This window comes from Culex quinquefasciatus, chromosome 2 (assembly GCF_015732765.1).
Source record: "Culex quinquefasciatus strain JHB chromosome 2, VPISU_Cqui_1.0_pri_paternal, whole genome shotgun sequence".
Lineage (NCBI taxonomy): Eukaryota > Metazoa > Arthropoda > Insecta > Diptera > Culicidae > Culex > Culex quinquefasciatus.
In genome coordinates, this window is record NC_051862.1 from 155,339,306 (window position 1) to 155,358,991 (window position 19,686).

Below are 19,686 nucleotides of genomic sequence, written 5' to 3' on the forward strand. Positions count from 1 at the left end.
ATTTCACGGGACTCCGCGAAAACTGTGGAATTTCACGAATTTCACGCTGTCCGCGAAATCGAGAAAATTTACTAACCCTAATTTTTACTATTCAAATGTATGAAAAATGTCCGATCCCTTTTTTGTAAAAAACTGAAATTTCGACTTTTTTTTCGGAAATTCGTTGAAAAAATTCTAAAAAATTTATACCCGTATTGTAATATACTTGAATTTATAGAATATTTTTGAAAATACGTAGTTTTGTGAAAAATTTGAGTGCTTTCAAAAATTTGTGTTTTATTTTCGAATATATAAAAAAATACCTATCATTAAAAACCCATATTGTAAAAAACTGAAATTTTTAGTATTTGTGAAAATTTTGAGTATTTCCAAAAAATCATCAAATTTATGAAAAAATCCCTATCATTTGATATCCATATTTTAAAAAAACTAACAAATTTCGAACTTTTTTTCGAAAATACTCAGATTTATGATAATTTTGAGTTTTTTTTTCAAAAAAAATTGTTAAAGCTTTCGAAATGTATGAAAAAATTCGATCATTTGACACGCATATTCCAAATACAAAAATGTTGAATATTTTTTCGAGATGCATTGCACTTTCAAAATAAAGGAAAAATAATGGGCAAAAATATAATGCAGTTTGCAATACTTTTGAAAAAATCGATCTTGAAATTTGAAATTTATTTTTTGTCGACCACAGTCAAGGGTAAAACCTAATCGAATCGTAAATTTTAACCCCGCCTATAAATTGGCCCTAATCTCGAAATTAATCCAAAAATCATTTTCAAACCAATCTGAATCTTCACTCCTGGCTTTACTTGTTTTAAGTGTCAAAAAAATATTTTTCTGTGGTCAATTTTGGACAATAATTTGATACACTTTGTTACGACTTTCAACTAAACGGGTTTGGAATTTTATCTAAAAAATACCAGAAAAATCTATAAAGTGACAGGAAAGTTATAAAAACAACAAAAAGGCAAAAGATTATTATTGAAGGTTGTAGAACAGGCCTTAAACTACAAATAAATCACAGAAACTAAAAAAAATGAATGCTGCGAGTGGATAATTATACTGATAATTTAATAATAATAATGCAAATAATTAAATTTAAACAAAAAATATTTCAAATGCTGAATTTTAAACTCTCTTCAGCTAATATCCCAGTTTGCACGTGCTTTCACGCCTTCACACTTCACGGCAACACAAAAACGACGACGACGATGTGACATTTTCCAGCTCGACAGCCTTTTTGCTAAAATTGTTATTGTTTTTGTTGTTGTTGTGGTGTGCGTGCGTGCGTGCGTGCGTCTATGCATACAAGTACGATGTTCACGGCCAGTCACGGTCATGCTGCACGTTTGTTCTGCTTTGTTTTTGTTTGTACATGTGTGTGTTTGTGTGCATACACACTAAATTTATTATGTGTGATATGCTCAGTTATAAATATTTCCATTATTAATTATGCCTGGCTCGTCTCTCTCTAAGCACACACTTTTGTATTTGCATACAAAAGCATAACCAGCCAGGTGCAGCACCCACGTGGACAAAATCCTTTCGGCACACGGGTCCTGCCGTTTGGCAGCTTTAGGGACGGCATTTTTTCCCTCCGTGTGTCGTCCTCTCTTTAAAATCCCGCATACATTATTAATGGTTCCATTCAGCGTGCCAGTGATGGCATCGCTATAAATTTCATGAAATTTTTGTGTTTGGATTTCGGTGTGTGTGTGACATGCACTCTAATCCGGCTGTCAAACGGAATGCATGCGAAATTCATTTCCATTCAGGGACTCTGTGTAATGCTTCTGTGGTTACCGGGGAATATTCCCAGAACAGATTGCGTTTTGACATGATTGCACTTTTTATGCATTTCATATTTTGTTTTATTCGGAATTGAGTTGAGTAAGAATTATTAACAAAATGTATAAAAACGGTATTTCGATGTCCTAATCAAACATAATTCAATAAATAAACAAAATCATTACTTTTATAACTGTAAATGAAATTTAAACTCTTAAAATAATCCTTTTAATTTGCCCTCATTCTTCTCACATTTCAAACCCCGTTATGACGTTCACAAAAGCCACGACATTCAATTTATCATTCCCCGTTTAAAGCCAATTAACGGCCATTTGTGCCATTCTGCATCTGACAAGGTAAACAAGTTGGTTGTTTTGCGCCATTTATTTAGGAAAAAAAGAAAGTGCTCCTAAAATGAAACTTTCAAGTTTAGACGGCAAATGAAGACAAACGGACTTTCGGCGGGAAAACAAATCCCCCTCGGGAGACTCGTTCGTTAGTGTCTGCCTTATAGCTGTTCTGCATGTGCGAACATTCAGGCGTCTTTCTAAACAAAATCACATGGCGGTTGGGTTAGGGGAGAGGGGCCAATTTTGGAATATTAATTTTATAAATGATGGTAAATATAAATTTTCGTTGTTAACAGAACGTTAAAAAAATCAGCCTTTTTCATAAAAATATTACGTTGAAACAATTCCAGCTCAAATAAGGAATTTTTCTTGTATTTTTGTACCCGACCCTCTCTTATTTCAATGAAACTTTGTAGACATGTTATCCTAGGCCTATATAAGCCATTTTTGTGTATATGGAGCCCGTTGCACTCGATAATGACAATTGAGAAGGGAGTAAGTTATTTAAATATTTTTGTATTTTGTAATTGGGTAATTCTCCGCCAACTCACACAGCAGTTGCCCCGACCCCTCTTCGATTTGCGTGAAACTTTGTCCTAAGGGGTAACTTTTGTCCCTGATCACGAATACGAGGTCCGTTTTTTGATATCTCGTGACGGAGGGGCGGTACGACCCCTTTTATTTTTGAACATGCGAAAAAAGAGGTGTTTTTCCATAATTTGCAGCCTGAAACGGTGATGAGATAGAAATTTGGTGTCAAAGGGACTTTTATGTAAAATTAGACGCCCGATTTAATGGCGTACTCAAAATTCCGGAAAAACGTATTTTTCATCGAAAAAAACACTAAAAAAGTTTTAAAAATTCTCCCATTTTCCGTTACTCGACTGTAAAAAAATTTGGAACATGTCATTTTATGGGAAATTTAATGTTCTTTTCGAATCAACATTGACCCCAGAAGGGTCATTTTTTCATTTAGAACAAAAATTTTCATTTTGAAATTTCGTGTTTTTTCTAACTTTGCTGGGTCATTTTTTAGAGTGTAACAATGTTCTACAAAGTTGTAGAGCAGACAATTACAAAAATTTTGATATATAGAAATAAGGGATTTGCTTATAAACATCACGAGTTATCGCGATTTTACGAAAAAAAGTTTTGATAAAGTTGGTCGTCATCGATCATGGTCGTTCATCGTCACCCGCGACAGACACAGACGACGAAACAAAGAGAAACGCAAAAAGTTACTTTTTCAAAACTTTTTTTCGTATGATGTTTATAAGCAAACCTCATGATGTTTATAAGCAAACCCCTTATGTCTATATATCAAAATTTTTGTAATTGTCTGCTCTACAACTTTGTAGAACATTGTTACACTCTGAAAAATGACCCAACAAAGTTAGAAAAAACACGAAATTTTAAAATGAAAAATTTTGTTCAAAATGAAAAAATGACCCTTCTGGGTCTATGTAGATTCGAAAAGAACATTAAATTTCCCATAAAATGACATGTTCCAAAAAATTTTACAGTCGAGTAACGGAAAATGGGAGAATTTTTAAAACTTTTTAAGTGTTTTTTTCGATGAAAAATACGTTTTTTCGGAATTCTGAGTACGCCATCAAATTGGGCGTCTAATTTTACATAAAAGTCCCTTTGACACCAAATTTCTATCTCATCACCGTTTCAGGCTGCAAATTATTGAAAAACACCTCTTTTTTCGCATGTTCAAAAATGGAAGGGGTCGTACCGCCCCTCCATCACGAGATGTCAAAAAACGGACCTTTGATTCGTGATCAGGGACAAAAGTTACCCCTTAGGACAAAGTTTCACTCAAATCGAAGAGGGGTCGGGGCAACATTTCCGATTTCGTGTGAGTTGGTAGAGAATTACCCAATTAAAAAATAAGTGTATCTCGAAGCCGTTGCATCGTATCAAAAAGTGGTCAAAGACAAACTTGTAGAAAATTTGACGGGCTTTCTGAAAAATGTTTTTTTTTCAATTTTTAAGTATAAAATTAAATTTTTATTGTGATGTCACGATTTTTGTTTCGTTCAAAACTTTTGAGGAAAAATCCTAAGATGTTACAAAAAGACTCACAAAAAAAAGGATGGTATGTCTCTCCTAAAAAATACAAAAATCATTTAACATTTGTGTTTTTGAAAAGTGGTTTAAACTTCAAAATCCGATAGTGGGAATCGGTTCTCCAGACAATTTTACACAAATGTCTCAATGTTGATTATTGTCCTTGTGAAGATTCAGCGGTTTTAAAAAATAAAATATTGAAAAATAGGGTTTTTGATGGGTTTTGTCCATTTCTTTATGACAGACTTGATTTTTCAGTTTCGTAAATATTTTTACCGGAAAGCTCGTCAAATTTCCCATAAGTTTGTCCTTTATATCAGTATTTAGGGACTAACAATACATTTTTTAAAGATGCTTCTAGATATCTATGAAATTTAGTGTGCAATCAGATGAAAACAAAATAAAATGCATATGACTGCGTTTATAATTATTTTTTCCATGTTTAGGTTCGTTAAAAAAAACAATTTTAGGAAATTTTCTATGTGCAGCACTGCAAAAAGTTTTTTTTTTCGTAAAAAAAATATTCCCTCAACAAAGCTTAGATGCTTTGAAAATAAATGAATGCCAACCAACTGAACTAGCGTATAACGCAATTTGCAACAAATATGCATGTAAATAAAAGTTATTATTGAGTTATTTAAACATGCATGATTAATATGTATGAGGGTTTGATTGTAAAACAATTTAAAGCTATTTTTTATTTGTTTAAGTTTTTTTTTTCAAAATAAGCAGAGAAATACCAAAATTTATTTTGAATTCGTGTAACCATTATACAAGAAAGTAACTTCCATGTAAAAAATTGCGAAGTTGGAATATTATCGTATTTCACAATCTATTCAATCGACTACCATTCATTGATTTATTAAGATTTGTTCATATTCATAGAATTTACAGATTTTATAGATAAAATTCAGCTCATAAACAACTTCACTGAAATTTGAACTGCAAATAAATAAATTACAGTGATAAAATACGAATAAAAATATTTTAAATAAAAAAATGCATGAAAGAAGATAATAACACTAAATAAAATATGACTCAGATTTTGATAATAGCTTTTCTACACATTTCTAACAATCATAAAATTTTGCGATTGTTTTATGAATGCCAAAAAAAAATGTTTTCGAATTTTTGCCAAAGTTTGGTAAAAATAAAACCACGAGTTATTTCTGAAAATTTGAAAATAGCTGTGTTTGTGGATAAATCATCAACAACTATTTTCGCTGAAATGTGCTAAAATTACAGCTAGAAACAAATGAATTTTATTTTCTTTATTATGGTGCCAGTATTTCAAAAGAAATGTAACAAATTTTTGACGTTTGGATGAACTAAATTACAACTAAGTATAGTTAATAACTACTAGATATTCAATTAAATGAATTTTATGATTATTCTTATGTTTAAGCTACCAGGAAAAATTTAATTCTTACAATTAGTGGGCACTTTTTCACAACTTTTTATTTTAATTTAATTTTACTCAGTCTGAATTAGTAGAATAGGAATCAGTAAAATCGGTTTTCAACATGGTTTTTTTCAATGTATATTGTTCACCCTAATAACACTGACCAACAAAATATCTGCACATTCGAAAGGAAGCAGAAATTTTCGAAATATTTACACTGGTTCGAATGGTTTCTCTCCTAAGTTTGTATGAAGAATTGATGCAATTCACTCCATGAACATGATAAAGGCGATTTTCGGTGTAGATTTTTGTATGTTTTGATTGAATTTATATTTCGTGCTTCAATATTTAAAGTATCAAATTATTCAGAAGTCTCGATCAAATTTCATAGGAATCGAGAGGTTCTGAAATGGTCGATTTCCAAAAGCACCTTCGCTCCCCTATCGAAAACTCCCCTCCGCTTCTCACCACCATGCAGCGACAATTTCCCTCTGGAGGGAGATAATTTAATCGACAATGAACAAGTTTGCTATTAAATCGTGCGATTGCTCCGAAAATTAGCGTGGAAAGAAACGAAGGGAGACCAGACAAGAGAAGAAAAAAAAGCTCCTCTTTGGGGACGCAGCTTGGCAGACGACCGAACGGACGACGACTGCTGGAACGGCGCAAAGTGACAAAGTCCTCTTCCTTCGAGAAACACTTTCTAAATCTTTGGCTCCTCTACAATCGAGAGCTGGGTCCTTGCGGTGGCTCCTTGGAGGCTGAACTCAGCGCCTTTTCAAAGGGGAGAGAGAGGAAGGATGAGGGAAAAGACTCGCGAAAAGTTTTTCCCATTCTCCGATTATGCTAATTTTTAGCGCAGCAGCAGCAGCAAAGACATGTGGAAGGAGGGGGTGGAGGTGGGGTAAGCCCCTCTCCCATAAGAGGAGAAAAGGGAAATCAATTCGTACACACTCAAACAAACCAAGGCTTATGCTTTGGTGGTAGTGGTGAATAAATTGTGATTTGTTTTAAACAAACGGTACATAATTTAGTGGATTTTAGCAGTGCTTCCTAACAACATTAATACATCAAAAAGTTTCTGACATGTTTAAGGATAAACATTGGTTAATCGACCAATTACCCAAATGATTTTGAAAAAAAAAACAATATGGGACGAAATTGTCATAAAAAAGCCTAATTTGTATCAATATTTATAAATGATTAATTAAGTTATTGTTAAATACATTCAGAATTGAGCAGCTTTCTCAAGAACAAGAAAAATATTTTAAAAAATTTGGCTAGGGTTTTTTTTATTCCACTAGTAACTTCAAGCGAAATTTTGCTAAAATGTTTTATGCAATTTGCTCCAAACCATTTTGCTGGATTGTCTTACAATATGGGTATGTGTGTTTTTGAAAATCTGTTCAAAATCCGAATTTAAAAATAATGCCCAACATTTCAAACTGTTCGAAAAGTGTTTTTAGCAGTGTTGGTATTCTCGCGCTCTCGCAAGAAAAATTCCTCTCTCTTGAGTTCTCGTCACGAGCTGCCGAGAGAAACTCACCGATTGCCCCTGCTCTCCTCTGCTCATAAACGGGATAGCTCGCGAGCTAGAATTGCCCGTTTGCGAGAAGTTTAACGTGTTAGAAACAAAAAAAAAACAACACAGCGATTAAAGTCACACCTCCATACCATCGCCTGTTGCTCGCGGCTAGAACGAGAACGCGAACGAAAATGCGAGCACAAGCGAGAAGAGAAAAGTACTACAAGTTCTCTACCTCGGTCGCGAGCGAGAAATGCTTTCCTTATTCTCGCTCGAATTCCAACACTGGTTTTTAGCTCTTTTATAAAAAATAACTCTCGATTCTGAAATTTGGAAATAAATTTTATAGATAAGAGCAGAAAATGAGTTTTGTTTTTCAAACATTGAAAACTGAACGTATATTTTTCAAAATATAGCTAGTTTAAAAAATGAGGGCTTATTACACTGATAATCATTAATATTACAAAAAATTTAAACTTCAAAAGGATCTATCTAACCAATCAGAAAACAAAGTAAAAAAATAGATACCTACAGTTTCTCAGTTTAACGAAATTATGTATTGCAGTGGTTCTTTTCCATTATAGAGTATTTTTTTAAATTGCAAAAAGCTAAACATTATTCGAAAAACAAGCAAAAAATGTGTTGAAATGTTGTGAATTTTTAGGGAATAACAGAATTGAAAAATCAAAATTGGATTATATATTTAAATTTCAGAATAAAAAATAACTGAGAAAAAATTTCAAGCAATCCTGATTTTAAAAGGAAACAGTTCATATATTCTAATGATTTTTTTTTTCTGAATTTGATTTCATTACAACAATATTTTTATAAAAAAATGCTGGTACAAATTTTATTAAAAGTTCATGTCCCTGGGCTCTGATCAAGTTCAATGGGAGTGGCAAAAAATAAATAAAAACTAAATTTCAAATGTACAGTCTAACTTTCAATACTTTAAACCAAAAAGAATCACAAAATGCTTTATATATTATTGCAGTTATGCTTATACCTAAAATGTACAACAAATAAAAAAATAGGATTTTTTTTTTCCTAAAATGTTATGTAATTTTCGGATCTGTGGTCCCAGAATTGAAAAAAAATGCAAAAAGTATAATTCACATGTTGTACAATGTTTTTAAATAGTTAACAAGTTTGTACAAGTTTTTTTTATGAAAATTTTAAGTAATATTTTGTTCTACCTTCCGATTTTAGAGGGGGGGGGGGGGGCAAAAAAATTGCTATTATACATTAGTACAGGTATGCTTGTATCGAAACTTTGCAAAATTCCAATCAATCAATGAAATATATTTTTTTCCTAAAGTTTGAAGTCTTTAAAGAATCTGTAGTCCCAAAATTCAAAATTTTCAAGAGTTCCAAAAGTTTCTAAATTGATTAAATACAAAAAAATTACAAAAAAAAATTAATTAGAAAACTATTCTTGGTTCAAGTTTTTTTACGTCGATAATTTGAATTTCTAGCAATATTTTTTTGCCCCACGTTTTTTTTTTGAGAATTTTTGAAGTGAGATGGGACTTAAACTTAAAAAAAATTTGTAAGGGCCTGAACATAATCATTTTATTTTAAGAGCTGAATAATTCAATTTTATTATTTTTAGTGGTAGAAAACTAGGGAGTACCAAGCGAGTACTTTCTTTATGATAAAAGTGACAATTTGAATCATTTGCTCGTTTATGCAAATCAGAATAATATTTTTTCAGGAGTCCATACTAAAATGTATTAATATGTAATATTCAAAAAATGCATCTAGAGACTTGTTTTGTGGTCTATTTTGAATCTTCGACAAACATTTAGGTATTGGTAAGAAAAATCCAATAATAGTATAATAATTGTCTTAAATTTACCCCATATATTATCTCAAATTTCCAAATATAAAATAGAATAGCGCAAAAAAAAAAAACTTTTTTAGCAAATGTTTTGGACCTCAAAAAAAAACTTTTTTTTTCAAAAAATAATTGTTTTTCTAAAACGTTAAGGTTTTAATTCAAATATTAACCGAGAAAGCAGTTTATTAATTTACCGTTTCCAAATATTTAATTCCAGCTTTAAAAAGATTTTTTTTTGTACAAAGATTTATTTTATAACCAGCATTAGTCATGAGCAAGATAAATCATTTCCGAAAATATATTATATTCCGAACTAGAATTAATTGATTCAAATACTTCAAAGATTAGACTTACGCTTGTTAAGACAAATATAAAAAGGAAAAATTAGATTTTTTATATGAAATTATTGCAGATCTCTAAAACAAAACATTTTCAAAGTTATAGCTTCGACTCTATTGTTAAAAACGAAACTTTTTTAATTTTTTTGATAAATACTTAATAGTTTGCAAATCGAGTTTTGAAAAATATTAGAGATCATCTTAATCTTTTTGCATACAACATATTACCCATCGAGTACCAAGCCCCAACCCAAATTGTGTGACTGGTCCTAAAGATCCCTGCCACATCTCTCACTAGTGGCGTCTCGTCGTCTTAAACTCCTCATTTTGTTTTCTGGCTGCCAAGTGTCTGTGATCGTTTATGCATCCCCCCTTCCAAAACCCCACCCCACTTCATCCTCTTAAACCTACCAGCAGAAGACACATTAGAAGTTCAATGTCTCACTCCAACAGTTTCTTGGGTTCGGGCATACGGCACAATCCTATCCTACACGAGTTTGGTCTATGTGTTGCCAGAAGGTGGCCAGGGAGTGGTGGCGGGCAAAACAAGACACTGTCTGACGCCACACTCAGCGTAACCATTCCAAACAAGGACATCCGAATCGGAATAAGCAGCATCCAGCCAGCAGCAGCTGCTCAGCCCCTCAAGATAATGTGTTATTGTTCTGTGGTCGGGGTGGGTGTCCCGATTAGAGGAAAGTGACGATGTTTGGCCTTGTTACCATAAAGATACCGTTGAACTACTGTAGAATTTACTGTTATTGTATTGTTTTTCTATAGTAAAATTTGAAATACTTCAAAATATTGCTTGAAATGCAAAAAAAACTTTATTTTCAAATGAAAAGTCTGTTTTGAATTCTAACAAAGACATCATAAACTTTTAACAGGGACTACAAAAGAACGCCTAAGACAATACAAAGACGCCTAAGAAAACTCTTTGTGTGTGTGTCTATTTCAAAGGGTGGGAGAAAGCCATTGTTTTGTCGTTTAGAACCGCTTTGCCCCACACTTCCCTAACCGAGACGCTCGAGCTTGGGGATGGGAAAATTGGGTTGAAGTCACCCCGCGGAAAATTGATTTTAGAATTGTTTGGTCTCGGGGAGACTAAGTGGGTGCTCTCGGTGGGATTGCCATTTGCATAAATTAGTGTTGGCAAATAAGTGTCTCTAACTGTCTGAGTGTATGTGTGTGCTTTCAAGAGATGGCGCTAGGCTAATTTCGATTATTTGAGAGCTGATGGTTGATGTCCTCCTCCCCTTTTTAGGGGTGGTTCAGACACGAGCAAAGTTAAGAGCGGGGGTCATGGTTAATTTGGCAGTTACAGTTAAAATTCATTTGTATTCGTTATTGCTGGGCGCAACGGTCTGGAAGCAGAAGTGGTTCTGAACCGTGCTTTGTGTTTCAAATTAGGACCATGGATAGAGAGCTGTTTTTTAAATTTGCCTATATTTTTGAATCAATTTTTGTTTTGTTATGCTTGGGAAATTATTGTTGATAAATTTAATAAAAATACTTTTGTGGTTCTGTTTAAATTTGTTTTATTTTCTCTAAAACTTAGATTCCTATTTAAAAATCTATTAGTTTTGAACCAAAATCCAATTAACATCGTGTCACAACCACGTTGTGACGTCTTACTCACTTTTTTTTTTTTTTTTTTTTTTTAATTTATGTTTATTTTGATTTTCTCTTCCATGTACATTCATTCAGTTAAAATATTATTGAGTGTCCAATCACAATCGATGACTTTTCACCTCAATTTTAAATACTAGCAACTTTCATTTATTCATGAAATATTGTAGCTTTCGCTATTCAGTGATTTCAAATGTAGGAGGTCCTTCATGTACAAAAGGGAAAAGGGATACCTTAAAACTAACTTATAAACTATATAAAGAGCGGATCAATGCAGCTGAAGACTGCAATGATTTTTGTCGAAATGCATCAATTATCTTATTGGACATAACATCCAAAGTGTCAACTTCGGCTAATTGATGAAGTTCACTGGTGCTGAACCAGGAGGAAGTTTCAGAATCATTTTCAGAATTTTGTTCTGAATCCTCTGAAGTTTTTCTTCCTGGTTAAGCAACAGCTTGTCCAGATCGGCACAGCATAAAGCATGGCAGGTCTGAAAATTTGTTTATAAATTAACAGTTTATTCTTGAGACAAAGTCTAGAATTCCTGTTTATAAGTGGATACAAACATTTAATATATTTGTTACATTTAACCTGGATACTTTCAATGTGATCCTTGTAAGTAAGGTTTTGTCAAAAGCAAGTCCAAGATATTTCACTTGATCCTCCCACTTTAAATTTACCTCATTCATCTTTATAATGTGATGACTTTTGGTTTAAGAAAATCAGCCCTTGGTTTGTGAGGGAAAATAATAAGTTGAGTTTTTGCAGCATTTGGAGTAATTTTCCATTCTTTCAAATAAGAATTGAAAATATCCAAGCTTTTTGTAATCTTCTTGTGATGACACGAAGGCTTCTACCTTTGGCGGAGATGCTTGTATCATCAGCAAAAGTGATTTCTGACATCCTGGGGGCAAATCAGGCAAGTCAGAAGTAAAAATATTGTATAAAATTGGACCCAAAATGCTTCCTTGAGGGACGCCGGCACGTACAGGTAGTTGATCAGATTTGCTATTCTGATAACATACCTGCAGAGTTCGATCCGTCAAATAATTTTGAATAATTTTCACGATGTAAATCGGAAAATTAAACCTTTTCAATTTCGCAATCAAACCTTTATGCCAAACACTGTCAAATGCTTTTTCTATGTCTAGAAGAGCAGCGCCAGTAGAATAGCCCTCAGATTTGTTGCTTCGAATTAAATTTGAAACTCTCAACAACTGATGAGTAGTTGAATGCCCAAGGCGAAATCCAAACTGCTCATCAGCGAAAATTGAATTTTCATTAATGTGCGTCATCATTCTATTAAGAATTATTCTTTCGAATAATTTACTAATAGATGAAAGCAAACTAATGGGCCGATAGCTTGAGGCTTCAGCAGGATTTTTATCCGGTTTTAAAATCGGAACTACTTTGGCATTTTTCCAACTACTGGGAAAATATGCCAAATCAAAACATTTGTTGCAAATTTTGACCAAGCTACTTAAAGTTGCTTCAGGTAATTTTTTAATTAAAATGTAAAAAATGCCATCCTCACCAGGGGCTTTCATATTTTTAAATTTTTTGATAATAGATTTTATTTCATTCAGATCCGTATTAAAAACATCATCTATGAAAACTGTTGTTCAACAATATTCTGAAATTCTATTGAAATTTGATTTTCAATAGGACTCAGAACATTTAAGTTGAAATTATGAGCACTCTCAAACTGCTGAGCAAGTTTTTGAGCTTTCTCCCCATTAGTTAATAGAATATTATCACCATCTTTTAAAGAAGGGATTGGTTTTTTGAGGTTTCTTAAGAACCTTTGAAAGTTTCCAAAAAGGTTTGGAATAAGGTTTAATTTGTTCGACATCTCTTGCGAACTTTTCATTTCGCAGGAGAGTGAATCTGTGGTCAATAACCTTTTGCAAATCTTTTTTGAATTCGCTTCAGTGCAGGATCACGAGAACGTTGATACTGTCTTCGACGAACATTTTTCAGACGAATCAGAAGCTGAAGATCGTCATCAATAATGGGAGAATCAAATTTGACTTGGACTTTAGGAATAGCAATATTCCTAGCATCCAAAATTGCATTAGTTAAAGATTCCAAGGCTGAATCAATATCAGCTTTGGTTTCTAAAACAAAATCATGATTTAAATTGTTCTCAATATGATGCTGATACCTGTCCCAATTCGCTTTGTGGTAATTAAACACAGAACTATTGGGTCTGGTAACTGCTTCATGAGAAAGTGAAAAAGTTACTGGAAGATGATCAGAATCAAAATCAGCATGAGTCACTAAAGGACCACAATACTGACTTTGATTTGTCAAAACCAAATCAATTGTTGATGGATTTCTAACAGAAGAAAAGCAAGTTGGCCCATTCGGGTATAAAACCGAATAAAGACCAGAAGTGCAATCTCTGAATAGAATTTTACCATTGGAATTTACTTTTGAATTATTCCAAGATTGGTGTTTGGCATTAAAATCACCGATGATCAAAAATCGAGATCTATGCCGAGTAAGTTTATTCAAATCCCCTTTGAAATAATTTGTATTTTCCCAGTGCATTGGAAAGGCAAATATGCAGCTGCAATCATAATTTTCCCAAAAGAAGTTTCAAGTTCAATGCCCAAACTTTCAATAACTTTTAACTTAAAGTCACGTAAAGTGCTATAAGTCATACTACGGTGGATAACTATTGCAACTCCACCGCCATTTCGATTCATTCTGTTATTGGTTATAACTTTATAATCTGGATCACTTTTCAAATAAGTGCCAGTTTTTAAAAATGTTTCGGTTATAACAGCTACATGCACGTTATGAACTCGTGAAAAGTTGAAAAATTCATTTTCTTTCGCTTTTAAAGAGCGAGCATTAAAATTCATAATATTGATGGAATTACTTAGATCCATGATTAAACTTCAGGGTAAGAACAACATCATTCGCAAATTTTAATCCAATTTGGATAGCTTCCATCATGGATGTAGCATTACTCATTGTTTGAATCAAACCAAACAGTGAGTTTTGCAAAAAAGTCATTTTTTCAAACGTAACATCGCCGAGATCAGAAGATCCCAAAGCAACGTCTTACTCACTTTTTTACATGTCACCTTGGCGTACGCAAATCCATCAACAACGCATCGCATGTTTACGGACGACATGTTTAATGCACCCCGACAGCCAATTAAATCAATCAAATCACTTTCCTGGCCTGGCGTTGGTCCACTTTCCCGGCCGCCGCAGGCTCAGCAAGAGGCAAACTTTCAAACGTCAGCCATAAACTACAAGCTGACAAGGGGAAAGAGGGGAGCGGGGGAAGGACCTCTTATGGCCGATAAACCCCCTCATTTTCATCCCTTATCGCAATCTAGAATTAATTTGCCGGGAATTATGCAACATTAATCATTTGCGGCACGCGAAAACAACGTGGCACGAGTTGGAACGTCCAGCTGGGTCAATTTCTAAGCCGCTTCTAACCTCAAACCAAAAAAGCAAAAAAAAATGATTTTTAACTGAAACTCAAAAAAAAAAAAAATCAAAAAATCATTTGAAGTGATATTTATAAACAAAATACAAAACAAATCATGACATTTTTTTACTGTGCAAGTGTCACTAAAATTCAATACACCAGGACTAATGATGCTCAGCTCTGGTGTTTCTAGAAAAGCCAGCTCCGCAAACCCGCTCCGATTATGACAAATGTTTGACAAACCAAGGGTTAAGCCCACCGTCCACCGGGGTGTTCGAGAGCATGACAAAATGCTTTATGACCAGGGATTGATCGACCTTTAACATGCTGGATTGCCGCGCCGACGAAGGGGGTTTTCCTCGGGTGGCGAGAATATATTATAGGAAATAAACATTTTGTGCAGGATTTGCTTCGGCCTGGTCAAAAATAATGATAAGGGCCGCCGAGAACAAGCTACTTTCCCCCCCCCCCCCGATAAAGGTAATTTGTTATGGAAATTGCTTGCAGCGGGTTCGGAGGCGTGCAGTTTGGAGGAGCTATTTGATGATTTTTAGATTTGCAAAATTATTGAGGTAATACTTTTTCAATGACAAAAGCTCACATTAGAATATTTTAATCTCTCTTGAGAGTAATAAAATATGCATTGTAAACTGCTCAAAATTTTCCAGGTCAAAAACTGCCTTAAATCTGGTACAAAAAAAAGGTTACAACGATACCTCATCACTGCGTTGACTAAATCGGCTTAAAATTACGATGAAGACTCAAGTGAGTCACATTTGCATGATAATGATTGATTGAAAATAAAATATTAAAATATTAAATAAAAAATCATTTCAGAGTTGTTCTCAACGACTAAGAAAGGATTAGTCTTCAAGAAATTTTTAGAAGCGATAAGAAATTCAGTTTCGTCATGCATACGAATTTTCTTGAGAATTTTCACTAAAAATTTCAGCCAATTTGGTCCATACTGTTTTGAGTTATCTTGGCACCCGTTAATGAACTTTTTTTTCAGAAAAAAGTATGGCAGTGCACTTTGCGTGTGACAATTTTTCAAAATTTAATGAAAAAACATACAAAAATAAAAGGAAGACCAATCTTCAGCCAAGTCAGAAAAATAACTTATGTTTGCCTCAGTTTATAAAATTTATAATCTCATTAATTAATAATTTCATTTGTCAAAGATTGTTTCTAAGGTGAAACGGGAAGGCAGCGCCTTATTTAAACCACAACTCTATGTTTTAAAAACAGTTTTTTGAAAAATAAGCAACTTACGCAGTTCTGATTTTTCCAGAAGATAACAAACAGGTCGATAGCAAGCAATCTGTCAAAATCCATGAATTGGCGTCCCTTTTCACCTTAAATGAGTAAAAAGATAGTGTGTGTGCTAGAAACAATAATTAATAGAAAAATATCATTCATATCCCAAGATTAATTTTTCTTGATTGAAACTCAATAAAATTAACTTTTCCTAAAAATCATTCCAAAATATTTAAAGAGCAGACGTGGCTGTGCTAAGTGCTAAGAACATATAAACTTGAAATGCTGAATATTAATAAAAAAATCAAAGTCACTCGAGGCGGGGTTCGTTCCCACGTCCTTTGGATTGGTAAGTATAAATGTTATCCAGTAGGCCATGGCGAAGCGGTGAAATTTTTTTAAACTAAAACTTCTTTTGCTAAAAAAAAAACATTTGAAAAATGAAATATTTTCTGTCCATTCTTCTCTATGCACAGCAAAAAAAAAATAGAATTTTGGAATGTTGAAAATTTGGTAGGTTGAATATTACTCATTTTTTGAGTAATATTACTCAAAAAATGTGTAAAAATGTGAACCTGATGAATATTCATCAGAAACTGATGAAAATTCATCAATTTCTGATGAAATATTACACATTTTTTTTTGCCCAGGATATGTCACCATTTCCTGATGAATATTACCATCATTTTTTTCTGTGTGGTTTAAAAGTTTCAGTTTTTTGTTTCCAGAAAAATATCCAAATATTTCAAACATAAATACGTACGGGTTTTGGAATATAGATTTTTTTGAGAAAAAGTTAATTTAAAAATCGGAAAAAATCCGTATGCCTATTTTTTCTAAATGGTCCTCATCAAAACCGAAGGCCAAATTGATCTGAAAATTCTTTTAAAAGTTACGGATTTTCGAGTATTAACTTTCCATTTTAGTATTAACAGCTGCCAAAATGCATGGTAACTTGTATGTGTGAGCCAATTACACAAAACGGCTTCTTTGTTCATAGGAAAAACCTGCACAAAGTTTGAGCCAAATACAAAAAAAAAAAAACAAAAAATCAAAATGGTCGAAATCGGTCGATTTCGTAGAGAATTGCTAATCATAAACCTTTCTGAAGACACAAATTTTTCACACAATTTAAACTTTAAGAGACTGTTTCTCAGCAACCAACAGTCTCATTAACAATGTCAAATTTAGAATATAAAAGGATTTTTTAGTTTTCGAATATGTGTGTTTTTTGCAGAGATTCTTCATAAAGTATTTTAAAATTGCAAAAAACTGAACATTTTCCCAAAAATGTTATCTTATAATGCCTATAACTTAAAAACGGTGCACTATTTATAAAGAATAAGTAATTTTAGATTACATTTTGCATGTAAAAATATAACTTTACTTATTTTGTCTTTTAATATTTATTTTTATCAAAAAATCACTTTTTTTAAACAATTTATCTCCAGCGAAAAAGATGCCTTTTTTAGTCAAAAACCCGATTTAATCCCACCTGGGGTGAGATAGAGCCTTTCTTACTAAAGAATATAACAATAGTAGAACTTCTTCTTTAAATTCATAACAACGACTTTGTTTATTTATAACGTCAGAAAAAAAGAAAGTCTAATGATGAAAGCAAAGTATTATAAATGATATGCTTTCGAAAAGAAATAAAAAACGCTATTTTCACCAAAAGAATATTTGTAATCGTACATATTCTTAATCAAACAAGAGTTTATGACAAACGCGAGCATAGCAAACTTCCCATGCGTCAGTGACAACGCATACCGCGGTTTTGGTTTTCTAGCTTCGGTCAAGCCCTTTTGTGTGTTGGTATTTTGGTTCATCGTACCATCGTACCGAACAAAGCAGGCGTAAAGAAAAACCGAGGTAGGGGAACTATTCCCTTTTCAGCCTATTTATATTATCGGCCTATCAGCACTTTGCTCATGACTGGTCCAAAGTAATAAATAGCTCAAATAAAAGTGAGCAAACAACTCTCCATTGTTGATACACTTGAAAAAGTTGATTTAATAGCGGAAAACGGCAAAAGTAATGATAATTGGTCGAACGGCTTAGAGTGATTAAAATGGGTATATTTCCCTACAAGTGAACCGCGTGTGCCGCAGAAATTGCTATTTTAAAACCGCACCACTACACACTCAATCGCGACTACCTTAAGTAGAAAGCCATTGGCGTCACCAGCATTGAAAACTTTGAAAACGATATAAACGATGAAAAGCTTAGAAAGCTCCTATTGGAATCCAATGTACCCTGTTAAATAAACTTACGACAAATGAAGTCTACATTTAGGCGATTTTAGGAGCGCACGGGAACAAAATGATTGTAGCCGGATGAATGTCCTATGTCACAAAAGTTTTTGCATAAACATTGGACAGTTATGCAAAAACGCATAGGGCAAAAGAAAACGAAAAGCTACGATATCTTACACGTTGTAGGAAACATCGGTAGACAAACTACAACAAAACGAGTATAAGTCGAGCCACAAAATAGATGCGCCAGCATTCTCGCGCCAGTATTCGAAGCTCAACTTGACAACTTGTCGACTTGGCGACGAAGCGTCAAAATTCGATGCAGTGTGATTTTTTGACGATTTTTCCGATTAAAATTCATGCTGAATCGACATATTTACGAAGATGAAAATGACGTCCTGGCTTAAAGTAAAACCTATACCTTTCTTTAGTAAGAAAGGCAAAAAGTAAATCGTTCTAAAAATTGATCGGGATTGCCGATCGATGTCGAATTTGTTTCAGATGCTCACTCATGGTCTGTACTATGAATGTAGAAAAAAATTTCGGATAAAATCGGAAATAAAAAGTGTTGGCGAAGGTCACAAGGTGGGCTTTTACCTTTTTTTAGGGTTTTTTTTTCTTTTGGTAAGTTAATCAAACGGCTCTAACTCCAGAACCAGATTATGGATCTGGATGAAAATTTGGGAGGTTGTAGAGCTCGAAAAATGCAATTTTTGAGATAAATAAAAGATATGAAAATGACAAATTTTGACCATATTTTCATTTGAAAACTGTGTATTTTGTTGAAAAGTATGGCCGCATCCGAAAACAGATGGATATTTCGAAATTTGGTCTCAAAATGACCCTTGTTCAGCACACCAGCTTTCAAATGCACTTTTAACAATCAAAATCGAAAATAGGGGAGCCGAGGATTACGTGACACAAAATTTGGCAAAAATTTTACCACACACGGACATCACTCGAACTCCACGGATTTTATTTTCTCAAAATTCGAGGGTTGGAGATAGACGAGTTCTGTCAAGGTGAATCGATAGAGCGTCGAAAATCGATGCAGTGTGATTTTTTGACGATTTTTCCGATTAAAATTCATGCTGAATCGACATATTTACGAAGATGAAAATGACGTCCTGGCTTAAAGTAAAACCTATACCTTTCTTTAGTAAGAAAGGCAAAACTTGAATATTACCCCTTTTATGATGTAATTTTACCTTAATTTAGACTGAAATGTAACATTAAACCAAAAATATGGTAAAATTTCACATTTTCAGAGTTAGAATTACCATTTTTTTCTGACATAAAAGATGTACTCTTTCCCAGATGTAACCATGATTTTTTTTTATGTTTTTGTCAAAGAAGTCAAATAAAAAAAAATTTCATCATAGCCTAAATTTTTGCCAAAATTAACAAATTGTTCCAAAAGTTCATTCTCAAGATCCGCCATACCAGATTTACAGAAAAATCTGTATTTTAAAGGATTTTTCGATCCCAATGTGTGTGTTGTGTGTTGTTCATCGATTTTTTTTAAATTATTATATTCACAATTTTTTACAATTTAATAATTTATTTATGCTTAAATATGATACTAAACTTTAAATCTACTGTTAAAACGTTACTTAATACACCCTTAGGTGGTTGGTGCCTTCCTCACATTTAAAGAGTAATGCTATCCAAAATAGATACAAAAGGACGGACCTTTCAGTGTTCTATCAACTTGATTCATGCCATCAGATTGGGTAGTAAGATCATCATAATTCAGGGCT

The 19,686-nt window shown here is 33.3% G+C and overlaps 1 protein-coding gene across 4 annotated transcripts in view; it reads right to left on the reverse strand.

Annotated features, from left to right (window-relative positions):
- The window catches only part of LOC6038718 (protein madd-4), a 423,565-nt gene that overhangs the window by 186,894 nt on the left and 216,985 nt on the right, over positions 1-19,686 (reverse strand). The window lies entirely within an intron of this gene.